Here is a 9,765-nt window from a genome sequence, read left to right as displayed (position 1 = left end):
TCCCTAGGGGGGGGTGGCCAACTTCCTCAAACAAGATACTATAATAATAGGTCTACCAGATGGGTGTGTTGGCCACGACATCCACCTTACCGGTTATCGAGAGACCAATATTATAGTTCTTAGGGAAATGTTCCAACCATCATATCTGCCTGAGATTCAGCTCTGGTTGGTGTTAGGATATTCCAGGCTCATCGAGTCTTAGGAAGAAAAATGAAAGTTTGCAACACAAATCGACGAGATGACGTTGCGGGATTCTCGGGAGATGAACTACGATAGCAAGCTCCAAAACATGAGCTGGTTCTGCTACAAACATGTGAACACGTTGTCCCAGACAAGCATGACCACGTGGTAGTCTTATAATAAAACACTACCGAGTTCAGGAGGGGGAACCATCAACGAGGGTATCGAAGTTCTTTCATAAGTCCGGATTAGCTCTTATGAAGGAACTCCTTCTCCTTGAACAAATCAATCAGTGGCTTGGTGTGCTAGGATACACATATGGAATGAAGGTTGCAAGTCTCCAGACCACAGAATACTTCGCACGTGTGCATGACTGACTTGCGATGATTCCAGAGGAAGCAACATTGACTTTCTCGAGTCCACGGCGGCAACTTGCATCAAATGCACATGAACTAGAGGAAGTCACTTCTTACATCCGAACATATGCTTCATGAGCTAGCATGAGCAAATGCTTACACAAGTTTCCAACACTAGCTTGATGTTCAACAAAATTATGGAGAAGACAAGGATGTTGTCAATGGGCTCAACAACAATTCATCTAGGTTTCCTTTTAAAAGGAATTCCATAGTTAAGTGAACACGGTGATAGCATTGGTCAGACCAAAGATATAATGGTGTATGCTCGAGGAATCAACCACGAGTAAGACAACATTACGAATATCGTTGGTTCTGATTTGATTTGACGATAGCCCACACTCAAATCAAAGGATTGATAAGACAATAGATCCAGCAACTGATCACAGGGACCAATCGATGAAGATATCATCTTTCTTCAACACACACTACACAAGAATATCCCTTTGGAACGAACTAAGTCAGGCAAGCTTTTATCTTCCAACTCTCCAAGTCGTTGTCTAACTTAACCAACTAGCTCAGGGATATCCAACACAGATTCTTGGAGAAGGATGGTTCACAAAAACCAACTTGATCACGAGCTCAACATAGCGGTCAGGTGACAACCTGGTAATACTTCTAAGAAGATATTCAGAGAATCACGAGCCACCGGTATGTTACTAAGCTCGAGAACAATCTTGCTTTTCAGGGCAAGACGATATGATCAATAGAGTAAGAATTTGAAATAATCCTAACTCATCGATCGAGGAGTGAACCAGGAGAATGGACTAGGTAGCACGATCAATCTTAGAATGATGATTCAATAACCAACACACTAAGAATAAAATTATTGTCCTTTAACTACCCAGCAACGAGGTTGCTAGGCGTATTGATTTCACACATCACAATTCATTTGTCGGTATTCCGGTTGCATCAACACGAAGACCGAGGAATGAACAGTGATGGCACGAAGTGTCACTGTACCAAGAGTTCATGGGATGGTGTGCAATTCCTATAACAATCTCGATATAAAATATGTAATACTCCAAGGTAGAGCAGAACCAAAAGCTGGATTGGCATTTGATCTGCGGAATACAACTACTTTGACCCAATCCTAGATATGGAAGAGGTACTGGAGTTTGTTTCTCCTATTCATTCTGAAATAGAATGGCCTGGCGGACCACAAGGGTAATAGGCATCGACGAACGAATGCACACATACTCTTGACTATCAATTGATAGACGAGGGTCAGAAGACAACTAAAGAGGGACAACTCAAAGGAACATACGATTTTCTGAGTTGTGGATGCACGGTTTAGCATGTCGAACGAATTCCACATATTTCTTCCGGATAACCCATGCAGAAAGGTAGAACTGGCAGAGTCACAATGTAGAATCGAGAACCTATCGAGAGCACTCTGATTGTGATCTTTCGATCAGCGAGGAACATCTGCCATAAGCGGTTCATAGTATTTGGAAGAAGGAAATACCACGGACCTCGAGGACTATCGCAAAGTTACTAATATCCTAAAGGCACTAGCAATTACTATCAACATGAAGTAGGTAGAGTGAATCTCGGGTTCAAAGCTCAAGGAGTAGAATACCTACTACTAAGTAGCATCACAGGATGCTTTCGAGAATGATGGCCAGAATCATCACACTGGGAACACAAATCATGGCTAAATTACTAGATGATCCCCTAAGACACCTAGGGTCATAATAATATCTCCAACATATATGTCAAGGTAACGGAGTACCTCAACTTACTGATTAGTGTGGTTAATCTGGCCCATGGGAACATTGAAACGGGAAGAAAGGATTTGCAAATGCATCAGACTACTTAGAAACCTGGGATGACTCGGACAGCATAACGGCTGTAAATGCTCAGAAAGATTTGAGACATTCACAAAAATGGTGGCATAACCACTCAGAAGCACAATATCAAGGTTTCGAGATCAACAATTAACATACAGAGGTAGAAACTGAACTGAGGCTTAAATCCAACAAACTTATAAGTCTACTGATTAGTAACACGTGATCCTAATAGAAAGAAGAGATAGCCTAGTTCTTAATCCCCGTAGAAGAGAAGATGACTCAGATCAGAAGGGCATAAGGTATAAGGAATAAAAAGAGCCTTACGTTCCATCCCACAATCAATTCCCTTATATAACTAAAGAATTTCTAGACTCAACTTCGACCAGTTTGGCTTGGTAATCCTACAGGCAGTCAAGCTCTGATACCAACGCTGTCAGGACCCCGACTCGATGCCACATAGATCTAGCATGTAACACTTCATATCACTTTGCGGCCTCACGCACGGTATTCCCACGGGTGTCGCCTTACCTTTGCCCGGGACCGTTTGCGCCTTTTGGCACACGTATATGACAGTGTCGCTAGCATCCATATGATAAAGAGCCCGGGCTGACATGACTAGTCGTAAACCCAAAGTGGCACAGACTTACAGGGACAGGCATCCATGACCCAGCTTCGAACGTGTCGGTCATCAGCAAGTGGATCCGGGCTGTAGCACTGGGCTAGCAGGACTCCGGTAAACCGGGCTGTAGCGGGCTAACAGGACTCCGGTACTCAACGCGTGACATTTCCCCGAAGGGACAGACACAGGAACGAAGAAGGACACATGCCGGCCAGCCTAAGTGTTCCGGAGCAGTAGCAAGCTACCATGGCTCAGTGGAAACACTAGGAGACATTTCCCGGTAAGAGAGGCTACTAAAGATAAACAACTAGATGGTCAGATCCCACACATACCAAGCATTTCAATAACATACACACAATATGCTCGATATGTGCAATACAACATGGCATCACAAAATGACTCTACGACTCAAGTAGTTTATTCAATAGGCTCCGAGGAGCGAGACATTACAAACATGGGTCTCACGACCCAACAATCAGAGCATACAAGTCAAAGCACAAGCGGAAGCTATCATGTCTGAGTACAGACATCTATAAATGAAAAAGGCTGAGAAGCCTGACTATCTATCAGATCCTGCCGAGGGCACAAGATCGTAGCTGAGGTATCAAGCTAAACGTCGAAGTCCACGCGGAACTACTAGTGAGACTGAAGTCTCTCTGCAAAACATAAAATAGGCAAACGTGAGTACAAATGTACCCAGCAAGACTTACATCAGAACTATCTACATATGCATCATTATCAACAAAGGGGATGGTGGGGTTTAACTGCAGCAAGCCAGCTTTGACTCGGTGGCTATCCTGAACTACGACTGCAAGTAACTTTTTGAGGTGGCGCACACGAGTCCACATATTCACCATATCAATACACCACTATGGATCCGCTCCCGTCTCCCTACGAGAACGCCATCCATAGCACTCACGCTTATCTTGCGTATTTTAGGGTATCCACTTTCACTTGTCTATGAACTGATATAAGCAACCCAGAAGTCCTTTTCCGCGGACACGGCTATTCGAATAGATCATATTAACCCTGCAGGGGTGTACTTCTTCACACACGCTCTCACCACTTACCGCCGTTTACACGACATGTACTCGGCAACCTTCAAGCGGAAGCCCAACGTGGGTGTCGGCCACGACCTACCTAATCACCTAAGTCTCTAGTCCAGGTTTATCGCCTATTCGGGTTCCATCCATGAGGAGATCCGGCCGGAGTTTCGCTCACAGCCCCAAACGATGTGTACAGGGTTCCGTGACACCAAACGGGTGCCCGGTTTACCCGGCCACGTGCCTACCGCATCACAGCCCACCCCTACGGTCAGCGCTGTCCACGGCCTCCAGCATACTACAAACACCAGAAACTACTTGCAACTCCTGGACAGAGGACAAGGGTGATTAAGAAGCCGAGAGGGTCCATTGGTTTCGGGCCCAATGCGTGGTAGTAGCTGAATCATGGATCACAAACACAGAACTCAGTTCCTGAGGACGGCTGCAATGAGACAACCCACCATGTACTCCTACATGGCCTCTCACCGCTACCTTTACCAAATCGTGTTCACACACTTAGCTCACACACAGTAGGACATGTTCACACACCTCTGATTCATCCCCGATGAATCAGACCTGACTCAACTCTAAGCAGTAGCAGGCATGACAAACAAGCATGAATGAGTAGGCACATCAGGGCTCAAACAACTCCTACTCATGCTAGTGGGTTTCATCTAATTACTGTGGAATGACAGGTCATGCAGAGGATAAAGGGGTTCAACTACCGCAGCAAGTAACAGATGAATCGATGTTGTCCTAATGCAGTAAAAGAGAGCAGGAGCGAGAGAGTAGGATTGTATCGGAATGAACAAGGGGGTTTTGCTTGCCTGGCACTTCTGAAGATAACATTGAGTCTTCATCAGTGTCAACGATCACATCATCGGTACACGTCTATCGAGAGGGGACAAATACCGGCAAATACGGAAAAGACACGATCAATGCAATGCACAATATGATGCATGCTATGACATGGCAATATGAATGTGTTTTGGGCTAATGCACCTAAAACCAGATTAAATGAAGTTGGTTTGAATACAAGATTCAAATTCAAACTCCATATGTGATTATTTAAATGCCCTTTAATTGATTTGCCCTAAACAGTAGTGATAAGTTGTTCTAACATGCATGAAAATGGTACAGATGGATTCCTTGGATTTTTCTGATAATTTTTCATATATAAATTATTTAATTTGGAGTTACGGTTAATTTACTATGATTTTTAGAAGTTTTAGACATTTTCTGGAATTTTCTGATTATTTAGAATTAAAACAATTCCAGAAAATTAATTATGACATCAGCACTGCGTCATGCTTGCGTCAGCAAGTCAACAGGGCTGCCCCGGGTCAAACCTGACCAGTGGGGTCCACTGGTCAGTGACACAGGGACTAATCCCGCGTTGACCCGGGCTGGTTAGCTCTGACTAAGCCCTGGGGCCCACTGTCAGTGGCCTAGGGGGTTGGTTAGCGGGGTAGTTAGGCCCTAATGACTGGCCACGTCGGCTCCTGCCGGAGTTTCGCCGGCGGCGACCATTAGCGCGGCGGCGAGAGTGGTTTTGGCCACTCCGGCGACCAAATGGGCCGCGGAGGGCATCTAGGAGGAGCTGGGGACGAGCCGAAGCTCCTGGTGGAGTCAGTTGCGCTCGGGGCGGCCGGAATCGGTGTCGGCGGCGAGCGAGGCGGCGGCCGGAGCTCGGTGGTTGCGGCTGGAAGGGCTAGAGGGCACGGCAGGTTGCACGGGTGGGCGCGCTCGGCTCCTGGAAGGGTGCTGAGCACGTTGCCGTGCTCGGGAGTTGGCTACGGTGACTCTAGCACCGTCTGCGACATCGCCGGCGGCGAGGAACTGTCGGCTCCGACAGCCGGGGTGGTTAGAAGGCACGGACGGGCACGGGGAGAGAGGGGAAATGGACAGGGGCTCACGAGGGGTCGGGAGAGAAGCTCGGTGGGCTCGGGGAAGCCTCTGCAACGACGAATTGACGACGGCGATCTCCGGGCACCGGAGATGAAGACGACGACGCTCCGGTCAACTGCGGCCTCCTCTGGTCGCGTGCGTCGCGTGTGTAGCTCCACGGGGTCAGGGCGGAGCTCAGGGATGCATAGTGGGAGCGAGGGGGTAGCTGGCCGCGGTGTTTCTCAGCGGAGTGGCCATGGCGGCTTCGGCCATGAGGGGAAAGAGCAGGGGAGTGAGAGGGAGAGAGCAGGGAGAAGTGAGAGGGGTCGGGGCTGCGTGGCGTCGCGGGAGGAACCAGGGGAGGAGGAGGCAGCAGGAGGTGGAAGCAGGAGGTGGCGCTCGGGCGCGGGCGCGTCGACACGCCTCTGCCTACTGGCAGAGGTTGAAGACGGTGGGGAGCTGGGCTGGGCCTCACAGGTGGGCTGCACAGGGGGGCTGGGCTGGCACAGGTGAGCGCCAGGTAATTCCCTTCTCTTTCTTTATTTTTATTTCTATTTTAGTTACTGTTTTCTATTTTCTGTAATTGTGTTTGGATTTATTAAAAATGCCAGAGCATTTCCAAAAATCATGCAACTGACTGTGGCCACTGTTTGGAATATTTCCAGCAGTAAACATTTCAGTTTGTGATTATTTGAGCATTTAAAATATTATTAGCAATTAAATGCCCAAATGAAAATACTATATAATTTAATTCAAAAATCCAGGAATAGCCTATAACTATGTTCATCATTTTTTGGAAGAGGTTTTCACCTCTATCAGAAATTATGAACATTTCCAAAGGGCATTCTGGGTTATTGAAAATATTTTTATTGAACCTAGTTAAATTTCATTTGGTACTAGGGTTTCAACAATCCCCATTTCAAATTTCTTTGGAATTTAAACATGATGGCATGATGAACAAGCAAAGTCAAGCAAGGGCTGAACTGGGGCTGTGACAGCTGCCGTATGCTCTTCTGTTCGAAGGGAGCGGTCCATATTTCCATTGGCAGTGATGACCCCGCGCGGTCCTGGCATCTTGAGCTTGAGGTATGCATAATGTGGTACCGCATTGAATCTAGCGAATGCGGTTCGTCCGAGCAGTGCGTGGTAACCACTACGAAAAGGGACGATATCGAAGATTAACTCTTCGCTCCGGAAGTTATCCGGGGATCCGAAGACCACTTCCAGTGTTATAGAGCCTGTACAGCGGGCCTCTACTCCAGGAATTACACCTTTAAAGGTGGTGTTGGTGGGCTTGATCCTTGAAGGATCAATGCCCATTTTACGCAATGTGTCCAGATAAAGCAGGTTCAGGCTGCTGTCGCCGTCCATAAGGACTCGTGTGAGGTGGAATCCATCGATGATTGGGTCTAAGACCAATGCGACTGAGCCGCCATGACGGATGCTAGTAGGATGATCCCTACGATCAAAGGTGATCGGACAAGCTGACCATGGGTTGAAATTGGGGGCGACTGGCTCTATCGCATAGACGTCCCGTAGTGCTCGCTTCCGTTCCCGCTTGGGGATGTGAGTGGCATAGATCATGTTGACCGTTTTCACCTGGGGGGGATTTCTTTTGTCCCCCCGTGTTCGGACGCCGGGGCTCTTCGTCATCGTCGCTGTGCAGCCCCTTGTCCTTGTTTTCGGCGTTTATTTTGTCGGCCTGTTTGAACACCCAACAGTCTCTATTGGTGTGGTTGACTGGCTTGTCCGGGGTGCCATGAGTTTGGCACGAGCGCTCCAGTATGCGGTCCAGACTGGACGGTCGCTGATTATTTCTTTTGAACGGCTTTTTCCGCTGACCGGATTAGATCCACTGAATCTGGCGTTGACTGTCGTGTCTTCAGTGCTGTCACCGTTTTTCCATCTCTTATGTCTGTTACGCCGTGGCTTGCCATTAGTATCACGGCCGTCCGAAGGGCCGGAATGTGGCGTGGTGCCACTGCGGTCCAACCAGCTGTCCTCGCCCGCGCAAAAGCGGGTCATTAGTGTTGTGAGAGCTGCCATGGACTTGGGTTTTTCCTGGCCGAGGTGGCGAGCAAGCCACTCGTCACGGATATTATGCTTAAAAGCCGCCAGGGCTTCAGCGTCCGGACAGTCGACTATTTGGTTCTTTTTGGTTAGGAACCGAGTCCAGAATTTCCTGGCTGACTCTACGGGATGTTGAGTAATGTGGCTTAGGTCATCAGCGTCCGGTGGTCGCACATATGTGCCCTGGAAATTGTCGAGAAATGCGTCTTCTAGGTTTTCCCAACTGCCAATGGAATTTGCTGGCAGGCTGTTTAACCAGTGTCGGGCTGGTCCTTTGAGCTTAAGGGGAAGATACTTGATGGCGTGTAGATCATCTCCGTGGGCCATGTGAATGTGGAGAAGGAAATCTTCGATCCATATTGCGGGGTCTGTTGTGTCATCATACGATTCGATGTTTACAGGTTTGAACCCTTCTAGGAATTCATGATCCATCACTTCGTTAGTGAAATAGAGGGGGTGTGCGGCGCCTCTGTGCCGGGCTATGTGGCTACGCAACTCGAATTGGTCTGGGTTGCTGTGTTCAGCCCGACCGGACTTGTTGATGATGTATCCGGCGCGACGATCACTGTCGCACGCTGGGGCACGCCCTCGAGATCTGTAGATCGATCTTGGTTGTCCTACTTTGTTTTCCAGAATATCTTGCAGGTCTTGCATGTTGCCCTGGGCCATAGTGTATCGGCGTGGTGGTGCAGGCTGGTATTCGGCCTGATATCCCGTTTTATCCCGGCCACGGGGTGGCCGGTCAGCCATTTGGCGTTCGAGTCCATATTCCTCTGCTGCCAGGACTTTAGTCCATCTATCTGTGAGCAGGTCTTGATCAGCTTGGAGTTGCTGCTGCTTCTTCTTCAGGATGCTCGCAGTGGCTATAAGCCTACACTTGAAGCGCTTCTGCTCCGCGGGGTCCTCAGGCATGCCAAGTTCGTCGTCGCCGAGGCTAATCTCGTCTTCGGAGGGGGGCATGTAGTTGTCCTCCTCCGGGTATCCATCCGTCGCCTGTTCTTCTGGGCTGACCTGCTCATCTTCCTGTTCGGCCTGCTCGAAGGCGGGCTGGTCAGGGTCATATTCTTCTTTGGCGCCAGCCAGATTACTTTCATCTCCGGGGCCAGTATTGCTGTGGCGGGGCTTGGAGCGGCACCGACGACGCCCATGCTTTGCTTTTCTTCCCGAGAGGTTATCCTCCGTTGCCTCGTCGCCATTAGTTTCCTTTAGAGTGTCCACCATATATATATATCATATGAAGAGGTGGCTGTCCACCGCCCTGTGAGCGGTGGCTCCTGTAATTCTCGTGCATCGTCGTCCATACCTTCGATGTCTTTGGAGTCGAACTCAAGCACGTCGGTTAAATCATCGATCGTGGCAATGAAGTGGGTAGTGGGTGGGCAGCGAATTCCTTCATCGTCTGTCTCCCACTCGAGCCGGACATAGTTCGGCCGGGAGCCTCCTGACAGAGAGAGAGACTTTAATGAGTTCAGCACGTCGCCCAAGGGCGAGTGTTGAAAGATGTCCGTGTAAGTGCATCTAGTGCCCCTTAGTGATTTTGGTGTATTGAAGACTTATAGGTTAAGGGACTAATGCATTTGTGAGTGTACACAGGTCCATAAGTCTATGAGGAGTTTGATATTTACAGAGAAAGTCGACCCCCAAAAATGAAGTTCTTCGACTGAAGACTTTGATATTCTGAAGACTTTCTGAAGACTTTGAAAGTGAAGAAATTGGTGTGACCTTGAAGACTTGGTATTCATTTGAGGAACATGAAGCGT

This window comes from Triticum aestivum, chromosome 5B, assembly GCF_018294505.1.
Source record: "Triticum aestivum cultivar Chinese Spring chromosome 5B, IWGSC CS RefSeq v2.1, whole genome shotgun sequence".
Taxonomy (NCBI): Eukaryota; Viridiplantae; Streptophyta; class Magnoliopsida; order Poales; family Poaceae; genus Triticum; species Triticum aestivum.
This window is presented reverse-complemented; position numbering follows the sequence as displayed.